The sequence below is a fragment of the Suricata suricatta genome, chromosome 1 (assembly GCF_006229205.1).
Source record: "Suricata suricatta isolate VVHF042 chromosome 1, meerkat_22Aug2017_6uvM2_HiC, whole genome shotgun sequence".
Lineage (NCBI taxonomy): Eukaryota > Metazoa > Chordata > Mammalia > Carnivora > Herpestidae > Suricata > Suricata suricatta.
Genome location: NC_043700.1, coordinates 26805664 through 26831179, shown reverse-complemented (window position 1 = coordinate 26831179; position 25516 = coordinate 26805664). Strand labels below are relative to the sequence as shown.

The 25516-nt window shown below is 41.5% G+C and overlaps 1 long non-coding RNA gene across 1 annotated transcript; it reads right to left on the bottom strand.

Moving 5' to 3' along the window:
* Positions 1–459: 459 nt before the first annotated feature.
* LOC115289638 lies at positions 460–25054 on the bottom strand. The gene is made up of 3 exons (XR_003907741.1): positions 24976–25054; positions 8391–8462; positions 460–616 (listed from the first exon to the last, which is right to left on the bottom strand). It is a non-coding gene; the product is annotated as an uncharacterized LOC115289638 (long non-coding RNA).
* Positions 25055–25516: the final 462 nt, after the last annotated feature.

The following is a 25516-nucleotide window of genomic DNA, read 5'->3' as shown; positions in this document are numbered from 1 at the left end:
ACCAAAGCTCATTCTGTGCCCTATAAGGAAAAGCATCATCTCTCTAATAAACCCCCAGCTTTTGTCCCCGAAGCTGGCAATCAAGGAGGAATTCCTAGAATGACAATCATAATCACTACTGTTTCTGGAACTCTTACCATGGTCTTCACATACATTATCTCATTGAATCTCCACATTAACCTTCTGAGGTGGTATTGCTTTCATCCTCGGATAAAAATAAAAGAGAGAGAAAACATAGGCCCAGAGAGATTAACTAATCTTCCCAGTTTACTAGTAAGTTGGAACTAGTAAGTGTAGAAGTCAGTCTGAAACCCAAGCAACTTGATCCTGTCAATTTTATAATTGTGCTATATTGGAGAAGGGCCTGTTGGACACCATAACCTTGGCTTTGATCTCAAAACTCATTTTATTTTGTGGAATTCTCATTAGTCTGCTTGTACAAGACACCAGAAAATAATATGACATTTTAAGACATTTATTTCTATCTCTTATAACAGTCTGAATGATGGTTCAGATTTGTAGGCAAATCTGTCTGCATGATCCTTCAGGGATCCAGGCTGATAGCTGGCCTGCAGTAAAAAAAATGTGTGGTTTCCAAGGTCACTCTGGTCTTCATCTTTCCAGGCAAAAGGAAAGAGAAAAGAATGGTTACCTAAAGTTAGAGATTTTCTCATAAACAAGTGAGATCACTTCTGCTCATCCCACTGGGACACTTTAAGCATAGAGCATACCTAGCTGCAAGGGAAGCTGGGAAACGTAGTTACTAAATATGCAGCTATGGTATAGCATTAGTCTTTTATTATGAAAGAAGCGGAGAATGGATTTTGTTGGACAGTTAGAGTCTCTGCCATACTACTCTAGACATACATACATCATTCTTTATTTTTTAAGTTTTTATTTATTTATTTTGAGAGAGAGAGGAGGGAGAGCACATGAGGGAGGAGAAGAGAGAGAGAGAGAATCCCAAGTAGGTTCTGCACTGACAATGCAGATGTAGAGCTCAAACCCATGAACTGGGAGATCATGGCCTGAGCCAAAGTCAAGAGCCAGATGCTCAGCTGACTGAGCTACCCAGGCACCCCTACCCACATCATTCTTAATTTCCATAGACACACCTAAGACACAGCGGGAATATTAGATAAGATTTTCCTTTTGGGAATAATAAAAGAAGAGGAAGTAGTGCACAGCACACCACAAAATAATGTGCCCTAAGAGATACAATTTGCTTGCTGAAGTCTTTTCAGCAATAGACCTCCTAGTCTATTTCATGAGGTAAGTATTGTCTCAATCCAGGCTTTTTATAGGAGCCAAAGGGAGAAAGAACTACAGTCAAATTTAGCTCAAAAGAAAAGACATGTTTCAGAAAGAACACATGGGCAGTCTAAAAGATATTCTCACGTAGGAAAAAAGGTAGTACTGATTGAACCAACTACTTAGGAAAAAACTAGAAAAAGAAAGTTCTGAATATTATTCATTCATTCAACGAATATTTATCAAACATCTATTATGAGCTGCTGGGCACTGTTTTAAGTGATGTAGATAGAACAGTAAAAAAAAAAAAAAAAAAAATCTCCCTGAACAAACTTTCTTAATCATAAAGTTTACATCATAGTAGTGGAGACAAACAATAAGCAAGTAAGTGAAACATATAGCCTATCACATGATCTTAAACTGTTATGGAGAAAAAGGAAAGAAAATGGAAGTAGAAAATATTAGAATGCTTGTTTGTGATAAAGATTGGTTAGCTGCTACTCAATCTGCTTTTCTCTTCCTCCTGGGAACATAGATAAATTTCATTTCTCAACCCCACTCTATAGTTAGCTGTTGTCAAGTGACTGAGCTCCACTCGATGGGACATGAGTAGATGTGATATTCACCTTCTGAAGGCCTAACCCATAGAAACCACTTATACCCAATCCTCTTCTCTTTGCTTATCTGATCACTGAATGGAGAGCATTTTGAGAACTTATGAAATGGATGGAACCATAAGATCAGATTCTGGGTCCCAGAGTGACCATATGGTTGGCTTTTCTCCAGTCAGAAATCCCAGACAGAACTTTATGTGAACAAGAAGTAGATTACTATTTCATTCAGCCACTGAGGTGAGGATTTATGTTACAGAATATTATTTACTCTATTATAGTAATTGGTATCAAATAATATAAATTATGAGAGAGGATGAATGGGGGAGGTACAGAGAGAGGGAAACACAGAATCCAAAGCAGGCTCCAGGCTCTGAACGTCAGCACAGAGCCTGACGCTGGGCTCAAACCCACAAACCATGAGATCATGACCTGAGCCGAAGTCGGATGCTCAACCAACTGAGCCACCCATGCACCCCTCCAACATTATTTTTTAAAGACTCAGAGGAGAATCTGAGTGGCTGTTGGTTAAGCATTCAACTCTTGCTCTTGGCTCACTAGATCGTGGGTTTGAGCCCCACGTCAGGCCTCAGAGCCTGCTTGGAATTCTCTCTATCCCTCGTTCTCTGCCCCACCCCACCTCCCCCTCATTCCCTCTATTTTTCCTCCACCCCTCTCTCTTTCAAAAATAAGTAAGGGGCACCTGGATGGCTAAGTCGGTTAAGCATCCAACTTCAGCTCAGGTCATGATCTCAGGGTTCATGAGTTTGAACCCCACACCTAGCTCTATTCTGACAGCTTAGAGCCTGGAGCCTGCTTCAGATTCTGTGTCTCCCTCTCTCTCTGCTCCTCCCCTGCTCTCACTCTGACTCTCTTTCAAAAATAAACAAACATTAAACAAATTTAGTTAAAAAATAAATACATAAACTTCTAAGAAAAACACTCAGAAATGTGAGAACACTGCAAATCAGTATCAAGGATGAAGGGTTTTGACTTGCCAGTGGGAATCCCATATAATTTACTCATCTATCAGTGTCTCTGATTTTGAGTCTTAGTCTACTTTCTTACTTAATAAGACTTTTCTTGTACTGGACCTCTCTCTAATTCTAGAATTAGTATTGTAATGTTATAATACTATAATGTATAGACAAACATGTCCTGCCAAAATTCATATGTTGAAACTCTAATCTCCAGTGTGATGGTGTTTGGAGATGAGGCCTTTTGGGAGGTAATTTGGTCAGAAGAGCAGAACCCTCATGCATGGGATTAGTGCCCTTATAAGAAGAGACACAAGAGAAAATCTCTCTCTCTCTCTCTCTCTCTCTCTCTCTCTCTCTCTCTCTCTCTCTCTCTCTCTCTCTCTCTCTCTGACATATGAGGATACAGTGAGAAGTTGGCCATCTGCAAGCCAGGAAGAGAGATCTCACCAAGAACTGAATCAGCCAGCACCTTGATCTTGGACCTCCCAGCCTCCAGAACTGAGAAATAGCTGTTTGTTATTTCAGCCACTTAGACCATGGTATTTTGTCATAGTAGCTCAAACTAAGATAATTAATGTAAGAGGTCCTCAGGGAGCAACAAGATTGTGTCTACTCAATATGAAATTGGGAGAAATAGCCACTTTGTGACTTGTGGATGGCTTATTTCCTGGCCCCCCACAGTATTGCCAGCATACATTAATTTCATTAATGATTTTAATTCAGCATTACTGTGACTGACTTGATCTCTTAGGAAACAGATTATAAAAAAGAAAATTTACCTGAAATATTATCTTCTTTAAAAAGGTTGAGCTAAATGTATAGGGTGATGGTCGTACAATATTATGACTATATTTAATACCACTGAACTGTATGCTTTAAAATGGAAATTTTTATATTGTGTGTATTTTACCACAATAAAAAAGGCTGAGCTTATATTAAAAATAGACAAATGAAATAGAGCAATGGAAAGGAAAAGCCACTAATCAATAAACAGTAATATTAGCCAGAATTCTTTGTTTTCAAGCATAAGAAAGGCAACACAAATTTGCTTATGCAAAAAAAAGTATTTTCTCATGTAACTGAACAGCCAAGGAATAATTTTTTTTAACATTTATTCATTTTTGAGAGATGTAGTTCGAGCAGGGGAGGGACAGAGAGAGAGGGAGACACAGAAAATGAAGCAGGCTCCAGGCTCTGAGCTGTCAACCCAGAGCCTCATGAGGGGCTCAAACTCCTAAAACCATGAGATCATGACCTAAGCTGTAGTCGGACATTCAACCAGCTGAGCCATCCAGATGCCCCTGAAGTAATTTTTTTTTTAATTTCAGTCATTGCTAGTTTGAAGTATTCATTGTCATCATGACTTCTGTCTGCGTCTATTATTGGCTGTGCTTTCCCCTATGTTAGTTTCATTCGTATGCAGGTTCTCCCCAGATAATAGTGAAAGTGACTCCACTTCTCCAGGCTTATATCCTAGCACCTTGGCAACCACCGCAAAAAGAGAGTGATCTCTCCCAAAAGTTCCAATAAAAATTCTGGAGCTAATATCATGGCCTGGCTTGGATCAGGACCATTTCCTGAGCCAAATACCTTGTCTAGGAGGATACAATGCTCTAATTACCTAAGTCTGGGATGTGTTCTCACCTTTCAAGCAGGGAGATAAAATCAGCCCAACCTAAACCACCTGAACTGAGAGGGGGGGCAAGGTGACTCCCTAAGAAAATTAAATCCTATTACCAAATGGGAGAAGAGACATTGGGCAGGCAAAAAACACATATGTCTAGGAAGGGTACAGAAAACATACTGAGACATGTTTGCCAAAAAATATATAAATAAATAAATAAAATCAATGGAATTATTTACAGACTAAAGACAGAGACAAAATTTTCTAACTTCACTTGATAATAACCAAGTTGGATGGTGTTTGCTCCCTTGATTACTTGCTAGTTTTTGACCTTGCATTTCTCTGGAGCTACCACTCTCTCTGTCTACCCGTTCCTTTTTGGCCAAGATTCTTGAAAGACTTTGATATTCCCATTTAGAATTGTTTTCTCAGGATACCTGGGTGGTTCAATTGATTAAGCACCCAATTCTTGATTTCAGCTCAGGTCATGATCTCACGGTTACTGAGATAGAGCCCCATATCAGGCTCCACTCTGAGTGTGGAGCCTGCTTATGATTCTCTCTCTTTCTCTCTCTCCCTCTGCCTCTCTTTCCCACAGTTCTTTCTCTCTAAAATTATTTTTTAAGTAAATAAAAATAAAAAAAGAATTGTTTTCTGAAATAATAAACAAACTGCATCTCCACTCCCCTTCTCCTTTCCAGACACCCGAAAGTTAACATAATGGACTCCCAAATGCTACGAAACTGAGAACACTCAGTGTGTGAGTTATAGATTGAATCTGTGTCTTTGGCCTCGAACTACATCGTCTTCTCAAACTGTTTCTATAGGAGAAAAAGCTGACTTTTGCTGGCTGGAGTTACATAAATATACCTTCTCTGTTTTTTCTTGAGGTTCATGGTCACCTTAGAAGAGAGCTACCAAATCAAATAGAGATAATATTAAACTCTCAGCTCTCAGAGTTCCTCCATGTGGCACTAATAATGCACAATAGCTAGCAGCCTCCAAGCTCATTTGACTTTGCCCTTGCATTATCACTGAATGTACCCACACGCCTCTTAATCTCTGACCTTGACCAGAAAGCACACAGATGGCCAAGAAGATAGATTCACAATGGTAACCATAGTCACTGACCACATAGCCACGTGATTAACAGAAATACAACTCGAATCCTCCCCCACCACCCCCAAATTCCTTTATTTCTCTTCTTCACAAAACTAACTGGAAATACAATCACGTGATTTAAGTACTGAGCAGAACTATCAATTCATCGAGATAAGATACTGCTTTTGCATCCATGTTCAATAGAGAATCTTGTCATCATTATTCCATTAAGCCAAGCAATGGTCAGGAAAAGGAAGCCTGACTCCTAAAGCTTCATTTAAAACCCATAAATGCTGTCTGGGATACATTAGTGAGGCAGAGAAGACAGGGATTGTCTTTTCTCACTAACAGTCTACTAAGCCCAGGAAAAATTCACCTAGCTTCACTTTGGAAAACAGAAAAGAGCAGAAAATTTCAGCATTCCATTAACACATCGGTAAATTTGGAGACCAGAAATTGCCAGAGAGGTGTGGTCATTATGTAGGCAGTGGAAGAGGGAGGAAATGTCCCAAATGAACTCACAGTCGTTGGAAAGAATTTTAAAAGGGAGAATCAGATGGAAATGAGAAAAAAAATAAAGAAGTGAACAGGAAACAAGCAAGTATATTTGTCATTCAATCCAGGAGAGAGAAAAAAGAAACCCAAAGCCAAGAGGGACTTGGATGGCTCAGTCGATTAGGCTTATGACTTCAACCCAGGTCGTGATCTCATGGCTTATGAGTTCGAGTCCTGCGTCAGGCTCTGTGCTGACAGCTCAGAGCCTGGAGCCTGATTCAGATTCCGTGTCTCCCTCTTTCTCTTCTTCTCTACCACTTGAGTTCTGTCTCTCAAAGATAAATAAACACTAAAAAAAATTTTTTTAACCCCACAGCCAAATTAGATATGGTGTCTACTGGAGAAGAAGTAATTGAATCATAGTGAAAGAGGGTTCATAAAACAAGAGAATTCTGCCATGCTCTCACATGAAACTAAAGTCCTGTCACTTAGATGTTGGGAGGAGAAGCAGCAGGCTGGGGAATCACTCCCTCTGTCAAATCAAACTGCATGGAATGCATTAAGGCTGTTCAGTGTTTTTCCATCTCAAGCTTCCAAATTCTTCTGTGTCCCTTGTAGTAGTGTAGCAGCTAGAAGCATATTTGAATTACTGCATGTTGGTTCAAGAGAACGTCATGATCAGAATTTATGTTTCAGAGAGATCACCATATCTTCTTTACATTGCAGCCTTCCACCTGCAAAAGTGGAAGGCACATAGTAGATATTCAATAAATGTTGAATAGTTGAGTATTGTAGCAGATACAGCCACAGCCTTGACCTTGTTGTCTTGGCCCACCCTGTCACCAGAAATCTTGGTATGACATCTCATACTTGCTCAAGGCTTCCATTGTGTGGGTGTTGGTCTTCAGGTAATAATGCTTTGGGCTAGCAATGCCCAAGGTGCTCACCTGGGCCCATCCTACCTGTGACAGCCCCCATGGGAATTTTTTTAATGTTTATTTTTATTTTTGAGACAAAAAGAGAGCACAAGCAGGGGAGGGCAGAGAGAGAGGGAGACACAGGATCTGAAGCAGGCTTCAGGCTCTGAGCTGTCAGCATAGAGCCCAATTTAGGGCATGAACTCACAAACGGTAAGATCATGACCTGGGCGGAAGTTGGAGGCTTAACCGACTGACCCACCCAGGCGCTTCCCCTATCCTCATTCCAGGAATTTCTGACCAGAGTCAGTGTTGTGGCCAGACTGGCCCGTGTGGTTCTCACTATGACTGCAGGAAGAAAGAGTAGCAGCACAGAACTGGGATCAAAGGTAGGGTGCCTAGGGTTTCTCGGGTTCTCTCTTTATTGGCAAATGTAAAACATAAGAGTCAGAATTAGGGTGCAGGAAGGGAGAAGTAGAGGTCCCTCAAGTGGTCAGTTATCCAGGTTACCCAGGGCATTCCTAAAAGGGCAACCTGGTGCGTGGCGGTGGCCTGGTTTCTTATCTGGTTGGTTTGCTACGGTCTGTGTCCTCCAGCTGGCAGTCTGTTTATTCAGATGAGTGTCCTTGAAATGGGTAACTTGGTAATTAAGAGCTTAATGTTAGGTTCTTTCTTTAGCGACAGCTTCCTGGCATTTCTTGCCTGCAGGAGCTGTTCAACCTGGGCACAGAGTAGATCACAAGTACCATCGGAACTATCCTCAAATGAAGAGAGGAAGGAGTTGATGAATGAAAAAACCCCCTTGCTCCTGGGTAACACAAGTCTGAGGTATGGTCTGCAGGGTCTCCCGGTGGGTCCCTCGTGGGCAGAGACCACTGCCACCACTGTAACCTGCTCACTGAGGAACATTTATTGACTTTCCTCTCTGTCTTATTTCTCCAACCTTTTAATATGCTTCCGAGGATACCCTCTGAATAAACTATCTTGCACCCAAATCATTGTCTTAAAATTGCCTTTTGAATGGTTCAAAAACTAAAAACAAAAAACAAAAAACACCCAAATGGCTAATAATCTAGTAAGCCAAGTGACTTTCTCTTATTCTTCCCTTGACCTTGTAATTCCTTTCAGAGTCTGTGACCTCTGGGCTCTAAAGTTATTAGTCAGGGAGAAATGTGGCTTTAAATCCCATGAGACAAATTTTGTTATTCATCAGAGTGAATAAAGACTGAATAATAATCAGATTCTGTTGGTTATAAAGCCAAAGCGAGATATTCATTTATCAGACATTTTTGAGAAATCTGAATACCAAACTGTTGAACCAATCATTTATAACCCATTTCCAAGAGACTTGTATTAATTCTACTATTAATTCCCTACGTAGACCCAACTTATTCTTACCCAAATTACTTACCCCCTCAGCAGCTCCATTTTTCTTATTTGTGGAATGGAGATAATCATGCTCTCCAGCTCCTTCGCAAGGACACTGTGAGGATTAATGAGTTAATGCCAGGAAGCATGCTTCTGCCTTAGATGAATGTTGCTATATAAATGCAAATTATTGCATTACAGCTAGGCTTACATGTGCTAATGCAATAACTTTTAGATCCTAGATTCTTTCATAACACTGAGAAATAATTCTCATCTGCGCTCCCTCAATTTTTTTTTCATTCAAGAGAAAAAGCAATCAGTGTGAAAGGTGGCCAGGAATGATAGAGTTGCTCCTGATACTTTTTCCCAGAGCCTCTCTCCCTGTCTGCTAATTGCTCAGTGATCGTGTGTCTACTCTCTCCTCAGCTGCTGTGCAAGGGATCACCCCTCCCTCACCTGCTGTGTGACCAGGTGTTCCCTTCACTGCTGGAGCCCTTTGAGGCTTATTTAAATGAAATGTCTGCTTCTATTAAAAGAAAATCATCCTATATCTTACTTTTTCAATTCTTACAGAACCCTTCTTTCTCCTAATTCACCTCTTTGAAGCCTGGCTCAGTAGATTCTGGGCAGTGGTCAAAGAGGAGAGGAGTAAAGTCTTTAATATTCCTTTGATCATATTATCCCCCTGAATAATATTTGGGCAACTTTCCATGATCTGCAGGATGACGTCCACACTCCTCAGCTTGGCACTCTGCCTTGTCCATTTGTCCGAAAGGCTCTTTCATCTCTCTCTGTCACTATTATCCTGCACAAAGAGAAAACCTTCCTCTATCCCCCATACAGCTCAGAACACCTGGATTTATTTAGTCATGTTTGGGCCCTTACTACCTGTGTGACTTTGGATAAATTCCTTTTTAGCTTCAATTTTTTTTTAATCAACATATATACATGTGATACAAAATTCAAAAGGAACAAAAAGTGTGAAAGCAAGTCTGATGATCTGCTGTCTGTAAGCTGAAGAGCCAGGAAAGTTGGTGGTGGAATTCATTCCGACACTGCAGGCCTGAGAACTGAGAGGACCACTGAGGGGAGCCCTGGAGTCTGAAGATAAGAGAAGCAGGAACTCCAGTGTTCGAGGATGAGAGAAGATGGACCCCCAGCTCAAGAAGAGAGAGCAGGAATTCACCGTTCTGCTGCCCTTTTGTTCTATTTCAACCCTCAACAGGTTGGGTGAGACCCACCCACATTGGAGGGGGTGGCATCTTCTTTACTTAGTTTACCAACCCAAATGCTAATCTCTTTTGGAAGACACCCTCACAGACACATGAATAAGGTTTTATAAGCTATTTGGAGATTTCTTAGCCAAGTCAAATTTACATATAAAATTAACCATCACAACATATTATACAAATGAAAGGTACTAACATTGTCACCTAGCTGTATCTTGGGTGGATGTGTGTTTCATCTCTACATTGTCACACATATTCTTCCCAAACTCCTCCCTATAAGGACACAAGTCTAAACCAAACTGACTACATGACAGGCTTTAAGTTTCCCCTCTGATTAGAAGGCCTCGGTTTCAGTTCCCCAAAACTAACAGGCAGTTACACATTGCCTAGAGCAAGAGAGACCACCTTTGCAGCACCCAATCAGGAAAGGCCAGCTACCACTCTCCACGTTCCTAAGGGTGAGGCCTGCAGATGGGAACTTTAGATAGGACCCTGTTACCTAATGTTAAAGTTAACCCGATAGTCACTGAACAAGACCCTAGGCTCGCCCTCTAATTGGTTGACTTTAAAGGTACTCTAAATGTTGTAATTGGAACCCGCCAAAAGTAACGGATACTCTAGACAATGTGAATGGTTAAACTCGTGGTCAATAATATTGTATAATAATGATTGGATCACTGTACCTATGTCACAATTTCTTGTAACTCCCCCTTCCCAAGCCCCGTAAAAACCCTGCTCAGCCCTTGTTTGGGGCTCTCAGCACAGATCCACTGCACCGGTGAAGTCTGTGAGCCTGAGCTTATAAGCCCATAATAATCAAGCCCTTTGCTTTTGCATGCGTGGCTCGGTCTCCCTGGCGGTCTCTGGTTTTGGGGGACGATATTGAAATCTTGGGCATAACACTCCCAACTTTCCAGCTTTATCTCAAATGTCCTTTGTCCTTCTTCCCAATGCCAGCCACTTTGAAATTTAAAATTTTTTTAAATGTTTTATTTATTTTTGATACAGAGAGAGACAGAGCATGAGAGGGGAAGGGTCAGAGAGAGAAGGAGACACAGAACCGAAAGCAGGCTTTATGCTCTGAGCTAGCTGTCAGCATAGAGCCTGACGCGGGGCTTGAACCCACGAACATGAGATCTGACCTGAGCCGAAGTTGGAGGCCCAACCAACTGAGCCACCCAGGTGCCTCCACTTTGAAATTTTAATATTTAGTTTTGATTGTGCTGAGCTGTCAGCACAGAGCCTGACAGGGAACTGAACCCACAAACTGTGAGATCATGATCTGAGCCAAAATAGGACACTTAACCCACTGAGCCACCCAGGTGCCCCTATAGTCTTTTTTTAAAGTAGAGAGAGTGGGCAGAATGGGGGAAGGTGATCAAAAGGTACAAAATTCCAGTTGTAAGACAAATAAACCCTAGGGATGTAATGTACAGCATGTGACAATGTCACAATACTGTATGGTACATTTGAAAGTCTCTGAGAAAGTAAATCTTAAAAGTTCACATTACTCACAAAAAAGTCTAACTATACATGATGATGGGTGTTAACTAAATTTTAATAATCATTGCACAACATATACATAACTAAAATTATAAATATAAATACAATGTCAACTACAAATACAAATACAATGTCATATGTCAATTATATATCAATAGAAACAGTATTCTTTTAAGCAAAGTAGCACTGTACCTTTTCAAGACATAAAACAACAGTTCCCAAGTCACTCAACTCACAGTCCTACCCCACTTACAGCTCTTTTGAGTGTGTGTGTGGTATTTGCAGATATTATTATCATAATGCTCTGTTCTTAATTTATTAATTTCAGATATTATCTGTGCATTCCTCATAATGGAAAATAAGGACTTAGCATTCATAAACCATCATTCCTACAATTCTTCTGTGATAATACCACCAATTTAGATATATCACAACTTTAAAAAAGTACTTTGATTTCTTTACTGTGATTATGTAATTACTGTTCACTACTAAACCAAAAGTATAACTTGATTACGTTTTCTTTTCTTTTTAAGTTTATTTATATTGAGAGAGGGAGAGAGAGTACCCATGAGCAGGGGAGGGACACGAAGAAAGGGAGAGAGAGAATCTCAAGCAGGGTCCACACTGTCAGCACAGAGCCCCACATGGTACTCAAGCCCATGACCATGAGATCATGACCCAAGTAGAAATCAAGAGTCAGATGCTTAACCAACTGAGCCACCCAGGTGCCTGATTACATATTCGTTCTGGTCTTATCTGGAGTTAATAGTTGATTCTTCCATTCCTTTGCTTAGAGTAAATGGTATACATAAAATCTTTTCTTCCCAACTTTTCACAGAATTATAAAGCCCACTTAAAGAGTGCCTCGGTGGCTCATTCGGTTAAGTGTCTGATGTCCCCTCAGATCTTGATCTCACAGTTCGTGGTTTGAGCCCTGCATCAGTCTCTGTGCTGATAGCTGGGAGTCTGGGGCCTGCTTCAGGTTCTGTGTCTCTCTCTGCCCTTCCCCCACTCTTACTTTGTCTCTGTCTCCTCAAAAATGAATAAACATTTAAAATAAATAAATAAATAAAGACCCACTTAATAGTATTTTTCATAGCCTCAAATGTGCCAGTGCTGGTGTGCGTACATCTCTGTTTTCTTAGAGCTCACTAGTTGTTGAATCTAACTAGTTGTTCTCTAGGCTTTTATCAAAACTCTTATCCCAGGACTTTCTTTCTTACTTTTTTTTTTAGTCCCAGTACTTTCTTTTGTCATCATCTAGGAAGTTTCTCTCTCTCCCTCTCTCTCTCTCCCTCTCTCTCTCTCTCTCTCTCTCTCTCTCTCTCTCTCTCTCTCTCTCTAAGACTCAACACCCAACATGGGGTTCAAACTCATGACCCGGAGGTAAAAAGTCACACATTCTATAGACTGAGCCAACCTGCCAGGGACCCCTCAGGAGCGCTCTTTATCCCTCTTCCATGTTGTATCTTCTCCTATTTCCTTGATCTCATGTCTATCTCCCTTTTTCTGCAAGGGGGTGGGGGGGGGATGTACTTCAATTCGATGGAATACACCATGCAGAAACTTCTTGACAAAGAGGGCTTAGGAGGTAAATGCTTATGTCTGAGAATTTTTCCGTCACCATTTTTTAAAACTTAAAAACTTTTTTCAGTTTTATTTATTTTTGAAAGAGCACAAGCTGGGGAAAGACAGAGAGAGAGGGAGCCACAGAATCCAAAGCAGGCTCCAGGCTCTGAGCTGTTAGTGCAGAACCCAACGGGGGGCTCCAATCCATAAACCCTGAGATCATGACCTGAACCAAAGTTGGATGTTCAACCGCCTGAGCCACCCACTGCCCCTCCCATCACCATTTTTGAGAGTTTATCCAGGTAGAGAATCCTAAGTTAAAAATATATTTCCCTTAAGATTTTGAAGACTTCTCTTCTCTGCTTTCTTGCTTCCAGTGTTGGTAATACATACAGCATACTTCTAATCCTTGACCTCTGTAAATTTTAGTTTTTTCTTTATTTTAGCAAGGAAGATTCTGGGAAGACAGCAGCAGCAGAAGCATTTTGAATCTCTCCAAATCTTCACATTAAAACAGAGTAATTATAGGGCAAAACTAAACAAAAAAACCTAAGTAATGAGATATCTCCCAAACCCCAAAGAACAGGCAGGTGAGGACAAAGTAGGAGAAGTCAGTCACAGGACTTGTAATGGTATCTACATTTATGAAGGAGAAAAGCAGGGGCAACTAACGGGATTATGACAGACCTGAAAACAGGAGAGCCCCATGGCTAACACGTACTCGTCGGAAAGCACAGCGAGTCCGATTTAGAACAGCATCTGAACATGGAAAAGGTTTTGTCCACTCTAGCAGCGGGTGAGAACAGGAGGTCTCTCCCTTGTAAAAATAAGCTGGACAAAAAAAATATTAAATCTATAAGTCAAGAAACCTTGTCTAAAAAAAGAACAACCAAAAAATGAAAAACCTTAAAATTACATGTTGAAAGAGTGTGCTCATGTCTAATTATATCAACCTGAAAATCACCAACCCAAGACATATTCTAATAAAATTATTGGACTGGAAAGAAAAATTATTTGGGCATCTAGGCACAAATAGCAAATGATATAAAGGCAAGAAAATTAAACTATCACCAAACTTTTGTCAGCAACAGATTATGCCAAAAGAAATGGAATTTCTTTAAGACACTCAAGAGAAAAAAATGTGTAAAGGATTTTATATCCAGCAAAAATGACTTTCAAATAAAAAGGGGCAGAGGCAGACGATTATTAACACACACAAAGTCAGACTTTCTTGTGTGTTGTTCTCATGGGCCCTTCCTGCACGATCAATTAAAGAAGAGCTTTGAACAGCCAAGGTAAGTGGAATACTCACATAAACCGAGGCTATATCTAGCACTTCCAGTAGGTGTTTCTTCATGCCTTATCCTGGGAATTTAAAGGATGGTTTTGATCTTAAAACTTACTTCAGAGAAATGTTCATGTATTATTCAATTGAAAATCCTCTCTCCTAAAAAAGCTTGGGGGAGGGTGTCTGGCTTGCTCAGTAGGTAGAATGGGCAACTCTTGATCTCAAGGTTGTGGGTTTCGAGTCCCACATTGGGTTTAGAGATTAATTAGAAATAAAATATTTTTTGTTTTTTTAAGAAAGAAAGAGAGTGTGATCTGGGGAGAGGAGCAGAGGGAGATAGAAAGAGAATCTTAAGCCAGCTCCACGCTGGCCCTAATGCAGGGCTCGGACCCATGACCTTGGGAATCATGACCTGAGCCAAAATCAAGAGTTCAGATTTTCAACTGAGTGAGCCACTCAGGTGCCCCAAAGTAAAATTTTTAAAAAAGAAAAAAGAAAATGCCCTTGCCTGTATTTTTTATTTTCTCTTTCTAAAACTCCTATACATCAGACTTACTGTATGTTCTGTCTCTTTGCTTTTTTGTTGTACATTTTGAGAGTTTTTGACTTTATCTTCTGCCTCTATACTGAAAGTTTTTATTTTTCTTTTAAAGATTTTATTTTTAAGTAATCTCTATACCCAATGTAAGGCTCAAACTCACAACTCCAAGATCAAGAGTCACATGCTGTATGGACTAATATCCAGCCAGGCACCCCTGAAAGTTTTTACTTCATCTCTCATTTTTAATTTCTAAATGCTCTTCCTTCCATTTAAGAAAATTTTTAAACGTTTTTTTTAAATTTTTTAATGTTTTTATTTATTTTTGAGAGACATAGAGAGACAGTGGGAGCAGGTGAAGGTCAGAAAGAGAAGCAGGCACAGAATCCGAAGCAGGCTCCAGGCTCTGAGCTAGCTGTAAGCACAGAGCCTGATGCGGGGCTCAGACCCACAAACCGTGAGATCATGACCTGAGCCGAAGCCAGACGCTTAACTGACTGAACCACCCAGGTGCCCCAACATTTATTTTTGAGAGAAAGAGAAACAGAGTGTGAGCAAGGGAGAGGCAGAGAGAGAGGGAGACAGAGAATCTGAAGCAGGCTCCAGGCTCTGAGCTATCAGCACAGAGCCCAACATGGGGCTTAAACTCATGAACTGTGAGAACATGACCTGAGCCAAATTCGGATGCTTAAATGACTGAGCCACCCAAGCACCCCTTTTCCTTCCATTTTTTAACAGAATTGGGTATGGTTTCATGGCTAGAGTATCTTCTCTGATTTCTGTGTGGATATTATAGGTACAATGTTTTTCTTCTTTATAGTATTTGTTTCCTCTGGGTCATTTTTCTAGTCTCTGTATTTCATGATACTGTCTTTCCTCCAATGGATGGAGACCCATGATTGTCCTCTCATATGAAATTGGAATATTACAGAGCTGACTAAAGTTCTATGAGCATAGACTGGTTTGACCACTCACTGTAGGGCATTTAGACAAAGACCCTAGTGATTTAAGAGACCTAAAAACATTAATTCTTGTAACTTTTTCCCTCTGGAACCATTCTGTTTCTCTAGAGAAGTGCTTTGTGTGTGGGTATTTTTTCCTACTTAGAAGGCATAAACTTGGTTGCTACCATTCTGGGAGATGGTTGGGTGGAGTAGAAGGTCTACCTTTCAATGTGCAAATTCTTATTTATTTTGTTTTTTTATCAGTCCGGCACTCTCTTTCATACTGCCTGGTGTCCTCAAACATGGAACTTCCCTAATTCAATTTCTCCAGATTATAAATCTCTGCTGTCCTACAGAGGCTAGAGGAAAGGTTGTCATCTAGTTATGGGACATGGGGAAAAAGAACTGGAATCTGTTTTATATACAAATTTTTAGCTGACCATTGGTTTTAGCCCCATCACTTACTCTTACCTTCCATTGCTCCTGTGCCTCCAGGAACTGACTCTTTCTGTGGGTTTTTGGGAAATGGACTTGCTCTTTTTTGTCATCCTCCTTATGCAATCATGTAAGATTTCAGCCTTCTATGTTAAAGTTATTAATCACTTCCCCCTCTGCTTATCTTCTTCCAAAAATTTGTTGACATACTAGTCTATTGTTGTCTCTGTTTTTCTTTATCCTTGTGAGTTCTTATATTTCAAATTCATTTTCTGTCATTCTATTGGGGAGTTGGAAGGAAGCACCTATAAACAAACCTGTTCAATGTATGCTTAAAGGGGAGCCTTCCTTTCTATTGCTTGAATTAAAGTATTGTGTTACTTTCTGTAGCAGGGTTTTCACACATGCTGTTTCCTCTCTGTAAAAGACTCATTGTCCTTCCTTCACTCCAGATTTTCCATTCAACTGATGTAGTGGGTTGAATTGTGTCCCTGCAAAAGATATATCTAAGCCAGTACCTGTGAATGTGACCTTATTTGGAAATAAGATCTTTGCACATATAATTAAGTTAAGGATCTCAAGATGGCATCTTAAGAACTGATTTTCTTATAAGAGAAAACAGAGGGAGATGAGGTTTTAGAATGGTGGGGATTTGGAGCTGATGGCCAAGAAAGAATTCTTGAAGACATGTTTGTTGCAAAAAGGTGATTTTATTAAAACACAGGACTTGTGGGCAGAAAGAGCTGCACAGGGGTTGTGAAGAGTGACTGGATATATACTATGGAGTTGGGGAGGTAAAGGCAAATGAGAGGTCTCCAGAAGGACTTTGATATGCTTATGAGGATTCCTAAAATGCCAGGACCTTGCTATTGTCAAGCTAAGGTTGTTTTTCCTCCAGTAAGACATTAACAAAGCGCAGTAGGGGGTTTCTGGAGAGATGTTATACTCTGTATTTGCCTCAAGTATTTGTCAATGGTCTGCAGGTTATGAGGAAATTTAGTTTTACCTGCCATTTCCTTCTCGCCTTTGTTCTTCATATCACTATGGAGGTGTGATGTTGGGGCTCCAGGAAACTGAGTCTATAGGTTTCTGGAGATCAGGCTATTGATAAGATTGCCTTTTTCTTGTAATTTACTAAGATAGTTATAAGCTGATGGAGACTCATGTCCTGCATGACTGTGATCCCTATCAGTTAACTATGTGTTTTCCCCTTTTTTGTTCTTGGGCATCAGGAGGCCTGAGGAATAGCACACATATCCCACCTGGGAGGGAGAGGGTTGTGTTCTAGTTTGTACTTTGTCCTCAGATTGCCTTATGCTCCCTCATCACACAGACACAGAGAAGAGCCCAAGGGTTCCCTGTGAGGATAGGGGCAGAGAGCTGAGGGCTGCAGCCACAAGCCAGGAACTCCAGGAGACAGGAGAAGCTAGAAGAGGCAAAGAAGTAGTCTCCCTCTGAGGCTTCAGAGTGAGCACGCTCCTGCCAACACCTTGATTTTGGATTTTCAGGCTCAAAAACTGTAAAAGAATAAATCCCTATTGTTTTAGGCCACTAACTTCGTGGTTATATGTTGTGGTGGTTCTAGGACAATAACACTCCTGGATAATTTGAACTCACTCTGCCTAAATGTCACACTAAAATAGGTCTACCACATTCAGTCCCTCATTGCATTCATTTGTAGTATTACAACAGTTTTCATTGTATGATCACTTGTTTACTTTGTTTCTCGTCTACTTCTCAGGAGCAGCAGGACTATATTAGTCTTGTTTACTCATATCCTTCGACACAATGTCTTACACATAATAGATGCTTCATTCGTTCATTCATTCACTCTTCTGCAAAGTCTCCCTTCATTTTTTTCAATTCTACCATTTTGATGGGTATAGCTACAAAGCATTTCCTTATCCCAACTATATTATTGATGACCTAAACTTGAAATATTGTAATTACTTTTTCATGTATACATAATGTGTCTCCCCAGCTCCACTATGAGGTCTTGGCATTCCATTCACTCATTCATTCATTTGTCCACATACATTAATTAAAAATCATCTACACATTAGCTAACAAGTGACACATAACCTCCAAAAATCAAACAATGAATTAGAGAGCTATAAGAAACTGTAATATATAATGTGATAAATGCCAAAGAAGAGGTAAAATGTGCAGGGAAAAATTTAGCTGGAGAAACCAGGAAAGTCTTTGTAAAGGAGGTGATTTTTAGGCTCTCTATCCTCCTAGAAACCACAGCATCTATCATGATGGAAGCAAATAAACATTCGTTTGCAGTGGTCATGATAGCTCCTTTAAGAGTACAACATAATCACTTATTGGACACTGTGGTTACGTTGTCATATCTGCTGTGTCATAATCAAGTCTTCAAGCACTCAGCGGCAGATGCAACATAATACTCCCATCATATCTCTGATTGGGAAAAAAAAATCAGTTTCCTTGTGGGCTTCTATGCTTATAATTTTTAATCACAATTTTGCCAAGGATTCCTGAGATTGGAGCAATGTGTTCTACACCTCTTTTAACCTGTATATACCGTTAGTGTTGTACCCAGCACAACTATGTATTGTAGATGTATGTATTCATATTATGTAACTATATACTTGTGTGCTTCCCCCACTAATTTGAAAGCCCAAGGAGAAACACTGTGACTTATTCATCACTGTATGCCTCTTCCCCTAACAAAATGCCTGGCATACAATAAGGAGAACAGCATATGTTTGCTAATTAAATGAATGTCATTTAGTGAAACTTGTTCTGTCCCTGAAAATTCTCATTTTGGATAATTTCTAAGAGCTGAACTGTTTTTTTATTTTTCACATTCTAGCTCCTCTGAAATTGGAGTATATCTCTTTTTTTAATATTTATTTATGTGTTTTGAGAGAGAAAGAGAGAGTTCAAGAAGTGGAGGGGCAGAGAGAGAAAGAGAGAATTCCAAGCAGGCTCCATGCTATCATCACAGAGCCCAATGCAAGGCTTGATCTCACAAATCTTGAGATTGTGAACTGAGCTGAATTCAAGAATTGGATGATCAACCAACTGAGCCACCCAGGTGCCCCTGAGTTGAAATTTTTTTAATTTAAAAATATTTTATTTATTTTTAGAGAGGGGGGGGGGTGAGAGAGAATCCCACCCAGGCTCCATGCTATAAGCATGGAGTCTGATGTGGAGCTAGAACTCACGAACCATCAGATCATGACCTGGCCAAAATCAAGAGTCAGATTCTTAACCAACAGCCACCCAAGAGCCCTGAGTTGAACTTTTATAAACTATGGTTATATTAGCCGCCATCTAAGATGCCTGTAACTCAGGACTTAGATTGGATGGGTGTCCTTTTAGAGTTCCTGGACCCAATTCCAATGTGTTACGGGGGTGGAGCTTCCCATACATAACACCTAGCAATTTTTTTAAGATTTTATTTTTAAGTAATCTCTACATCCAACAACATGGGTCTCAAACTCACAACCCCAAGATCAAGAGTCCTGTGCTCCATCAACTGAGCCACCCAGGTGCCCAAACATAGCAATGCTTGAACATCAAGAAAGTGTCCAAGAATTCAACTCAATTCTGACACTATCTATCTGGAGATAGAATCAGATTCCACAGGTTAAGGGTTCAATCCTACAAGAAGCCCCTCATAACTCACATTTTAGACACCATTCACAGGCTCCAGCTGTGCCTCTGACCAACAGGCTACAGATTGGAGGTTCCAAGAACCTCCTTCTTAGGTTCAACTAATTTGCTAGAGCGTCTCACAGAACTCAGGGAAATATGCTTACCAGCCTATTAAAGGATATGATAGAGGATATGAATCAACAAACTGGTCACAAGATACATAAGGACAAGATCCTAAATAAAGAAGCTTCTGTCCTCATAGAAGTTGGGCCTGACTCAACAGCACGTGGAAGTGTTATGGTTCCTGAAACTCTCTGAAAGGGACCAAAAAGTTATTCTCTTGAGTTTTTATGGAAGCTTCATTAAATAGTTGTGATTGACTAAGTCACTGGCCATTGGTTGATTCAACCTCCAGCCCCTCTCTCCTTCCCAAAGGTCTGGGAGTGTTGGGACTAAAAATTTAATCATGGGGCACCTGGGCAGCTCAGTTGGTTAAGTGTGTGACTCTTGGTTTTGGCTCAGATCATGGTCTCACAATTCATGGGTTTGAGCTCAACATTGAGCTCTGTGCTGAGAATGTAGAGCCTGCTTAGGATCCTCCCTCTCCCTCTCTCTCTGCCCCTCCCCTGCTATCTCTCTCTCTCTCCCTCTCTCTCTCAAAATAAATAAATAAACTTTTTTTAAAAATTCAAAAGTTTAATCACAACCTTGATCTTTCTTGACTCCATCCTTTAGCCTTGAATGGGGTCCAAAGGTCACCTTCGTTAATAACAACACACCCATTTCACCTTTATGGCTCTGAAGCACTTTCAAGAACTGTAGATGAAGACCAAATATATCTGAAAAATATATTTTGGCCATCTGAATGACTGAATATATGTATTCCATATAAATCATTATATCACAGGTGCTCATTAATTCTCAGATCTACATCCACTATCCTATTCACTTTGTGTTCCTATAAATAGGCATGGTGTAGAAACGTATCCACAGTGAAACAGAGGACAAGAATAGCTACATCCTTCTCTTATACTACTATCACTAATGTGGGCACATTAATCCTGATGACAATTAAATGAGGTCTACAAGCAAATGCCCAGAAGAAACCTGCTAGTTGAGGAATCACAAGGCACGTACATACATACACACAAGAGAGAATTCTCATCTCATCAATTCAATAAATAGTATAAAAGATCTACTGGTTTGGCTCTGGCATTGTTCAAATGCCTGTGGTTTGCTCTCCTCTCTCACCCAGCAGTCAAACTATCCAGGTAACAAGGAAACTCTCTTGGAAGAACTAACAGATATACCTCTATGCCTCTTCGATCAGTGTAGTGGACATTTTGGGGTTTGCACCCAGATTCCATTCAGGTTCCTTGAAAACCTTGAACTCTCTGGTTCTGCAGAAGCAGCCTCGGTGTTCCTGGCTAGGGGATAGCAGCCTGCCCCTTTACCAAAAGACTACAGAAGCCTTCATGGGGCTCCTGGGGGCTCAGTCAGTTAAGTGCCCAACTCTTGATTTCAGCTCAGGTCATGATCTCACAGTTCATGAGTTCAAGCCCCACATCAGGCTCTGAGCTGACAGTGTGGAACCTGCTTGAGATTCTCTCTCTCTCCCTCACTCTGCCCCTCCCCAGCTGAAGTGTGCACTCTCTCACTCTCAAAAATCAAGAAATAAACTTTAAAAAATAAATAATGAAAAATAAAGACTATGTAAGGCTTCAAATGAAGTAGATGCCCTGTGCTCCTTAAGACAAAATTTGCCTTCCTCCTCAAGTGTGGCAGCCCCCTCCCCTCCTGGCCACACTAAACCAGTAACAAGGAACAAATCTCATGGCAGCCTGATTGGAGAGGTGCTGGCCTTGACGCAAAGAATATTTACTGAAGGAGCTTCAAGGCTGGGCTAACATACCTGGGAGTGGATGTAGAGGGTGCTGGACCTGGGGGCGGGGGGTGGTGACAGTATACTAACCTGGATAAGTATACTAACCCGGACAGTACACTAACCTCATACAATATGAGGTACTATTGTATCACTCGGGATTTAATAGCCTGGCATTGGAACCAGTTCTAATGTGCTGTTAGATGGCTTTTAGAAACTTATGGGGAGAAATGGCCCACATTAAAAGAAGTGGAGATGCCAGAAACGCCTTGGCAGTGTGTTAAGGATGGAATTTAAAGGCTCAGAGATAAGAACATGTCAGAATGAATCAATTATTTAAAACTCAAGGACCCACTCTGTTCCTTGTGAGGACCCAAAGGACACTCCTTTCACTTATGCAATGAGGAATGTTCTAGTGAGAGGGACATAGCACTCCTGAGACCTCTCGGTTGTGAGGTCCTTCATTTCAGAGGGCTGATGGTTCCAGATGCTGTTACAGAACCATTCTCCTTAATGACAATGGGGATAGAGGGATTCCAGAATAGAAGAGGTTGCAGTACAGACCTTAACCACCAGAGACTAGGTGAACTTAGTTACTGTAATGGTTGGCCAGGTTGGAATAGTTCATGGGTGGTCAGTTCATTGGAGCAAGCTACAAATGAAATGGGCTGCACTACAGCCCACCCCATGCAAAAGTGTTCTCAAAAGACAGTGGTGAGGAGAAATCCATTTAATGGGCTGAGTTTCAGGTAGTGTGCCTGGTTGTCCACTAGTATGGAGAGAAAGAGGTAAGGATATCATGGTCTCTTGGACAGATACTGTTGGGAAATACCAAGTTGGGGGAAGGAACAGTGGGAGCTCTCCACCCCAGCATGGAGGAGTAGTTTAATACTTACATTGTTTAGAATTGTCACTGCACAGTGACAATAAAAAGTAAATGGAATTTCAGGCATTTTTATTATTGTTTGAAATTGTCTGCCAACAACATACACCCCTCTTGCCTGCACAGTGTAAGGACACAAGTCTAAACCAAACAGACTCCATGACAGGCTTTAAGTTCCCCTCTGATCTAGAATGCCTAAGTCTCAGTTTCCCTGAAACTATCAAGCAAGTTACACATTGCCTAGGGCAGAAGAGACCACCTCGAAACACCCAATCAGGAAAGGCCAGCTACCACTCTCCACATTCCTAAGGGTGAGGCCTGCAGATGGGAACTTTAGATAGGACCCTGTTACCTAATGTTAAAGTTAACCCGATAGTCACTGAAAAAGACCCTAGGCTCGCCCTCTAATTGGTTGATTTTAAAGGTACTCTAAATGTTGTAATTGGATCCCACCAAAAGTAACGAATACTCTAGACAATGTGAATGGTTAAACTCGTGGTCAATAATATTGTATAATAATGGTTGGATCACTGTACCTATGTCACAATTTCTTGTAACTCCCCCTTCCCAAGCCCCATAAAAACCCTGTTCAGCCCTTGTTCGGGGCTCTCAGCATGGATCCACTGCACCGGTGAAGTCTGTGAGCCGAAGCCCAAACCCATAATCAAGCCCTTTGCCTTTGCATGCGTATCTCGGTCTCCCTGGTGGTCTCTGGGCGTTGAGGATATTGCGACTTGGGCATAACAACAGGAGTGGACCGTTTTTTCCACTGTCCCTTTAGGTCACCATTGCTCGTAGGCTGTGGTGAACAGTTTGGTTGGTTGGTCAGAGCTCTGGAAGGAGTAAGACCAGGACTAGACAGCCTGGGGCCTATAGGAGTGAGCCAAAGCGTGATGCCCATCAGAGTGGATCCATTGCAGAAGAAGCATTAAACAGCTAAGGACTTGCCCAAAATGTCTGATTTCTATCACCAGCCACCTGTTACCTGAACAAAGACAGCCAAAATGGAGCCTAGCAGCATAGACTCCCTTTCACCAAGGCTGATTTAGCTATTGCAGCTGCTAAATGTGTCTGACTGATCACTAGCAGGGACAGACACTGAGCCTGCGACATGGTGCTTCCCCTCAGGTGGACAATCAGTGCCATGGTGGCAAGTTCATTACATCAGATCCCTTCCACCCAGGAAGGGGCAGCCACTGCTCTTGACTGGGATTGAAGTGTTTTTCCGAGTCTGATTTCTTGCCTATAATATCTTGGGATCCAGCATAACAAAGCCTAACTCTGCATACAAACGGAACCAATTAACAGCAAAGGGGTCACAGCAAGGACCAATGGCCACAAAATCTATTGTTCCAACCACAGATGGCATCACCTAAGTACAGCTTGCCAGCTAGACAGGTGGAATACTCTTAAAGAGGCAGCAATGGTACCTTAGAGAGGACTCACTTCAAGTTCAGGCCACTGCCCTTCAGGATGTTATTATACCTTCTACTGACAGCCTTGATATGGTGCTGTGCGCTGTCCCCTTACAAATAGAACACAGAGGCACAGAAACTGAGGAGTAGAAATAGAAGTGGCGCTGTTCACTATCACTTCTAGAGATCCGCTTGGAGAATTTATCCTTCTTATCTTTATAAGTCTAGGTTCGTTCAATCTATGTATCCTGGCTGCCAGAGAGGAAATGCTTCTCCCATAGGACACCCTAAGGGTTCTAGTAAACTGTCACATGGTCATTCCAAGTTCATGCCATTTAAACAAACAAAAGGAAAAAAAATGAGTTACTACACTGGCAGGGGCAGGTGACCTTGTTCATCGTGAGGAGATAGAGCTAATGCTATGGAATGGTGCAGAAGAGGTGACCTTGGGACTCAGAGGACCCCCTGGGACAAGGCAGGCTGCCCTCATGCACAGTTTTTCTCAAAATGGGCCAATTGCCACAGAAATGGCGAAGGGCCTGGGAACCAGGGACTGACCTAGCAAGGATGAGGGTCTGGGTCACTGCAGTAGGTAAGGTCTCTGGGACCAGAAGAAATGCTTGCTAAGACAAACTAGGGATGCCTGGGTGGCTCAGTCAGTTAAGCATCCAATGCTTGATCTCAGCTCAGGACATGATCTCATGGTTCATGGGTTTGAGTCCCGTGTCAGGCTCTGTGCTGACAGTGAGGAGCCTGCTTGGGATTCTCTCTCTCCCTCTCCCTCTTGCCCCTTGCCCACTCATGCTCTATTTTTCTCGCAAAATAAGTAAATAAACATTTTAAAAAATGAGACAAACTAGCATAGGTAGAGAAGGGAGATGTTGGGTTTCAGTTATGACCTCCAGACTGACGGTACCAGTGGGGCTTTAGCTCACTTCACCAATGCTCTTTCAGTAAGTTCTGCCCAAGAAATGTGACCAATCACCATCTTGAAGGAGCCAACACAGGATAGAATGATCTTACAGCAAGACTCAAGTAGATCTGGGTGTTAGAGCGAGTGGATGGCAGTGGCCATTGTTGGCACTTTACCAGATCCCCTATAATTCTGTAATTCTTCCTGTGCGCCCCTCTCCCATTTTCTGTGATCTTTTGTTTTTAATGGCTTGCACCTGCAGCTTTCTTTACACAACTGAGAGCTACTGGAGCCTCTGCCTATACTTGTCGGGAGCCCAAAATACCTGGGAGTTTGCACCTCCTAGAGAGAATTTAACCAGCGACCAACTGGTGAGAGAATATGAAAGTCAAGCTTCCTTACCTCAAGTTTCCACAAACTCTGAGAAGTAATTTATACCCCAGAGCTCCCCATGGGATTGTGCTAAGACCAGTAATGTTGCCTGTGGCAGGCAGGATTCTAAGATGGCTGCCAACGACCCACACCCTGTATTGTCCCCTCCCCTCGAGCACATACAGTACCCGTGAGTATGGTGGAATGCAGCTCCCATGGTCATATTGTATTATGTGGCAAGGTGAAGGGATTTTGCAGTTGTAATGAAGGCCCTAAATCAGTAGACCTTGAATTACTTAAAAAGGAGATTGCCTGGGGCGCCTGGGTGGCTCAGTAGGTTGAGTGTCAGCCTTCGGCTCAGGTCATGATCTCACGGTTCTTGGGTTCCAGCCCCGCGTCGGGCTCTGTGCTGACAGCTAGCTCAGAGCCTGGAGCCTGCTTCTGGTTCTGTGTCTCCCTCTCTCTCTGACCCTCCCCTGCTCACGCTGTCTCTCTCTCTCTCTCTCTCTCTCTCTCTCTCATAAATAAATAAATCACATTTTAAAAAATTTTTAAATAGGAAAAAAAAAGG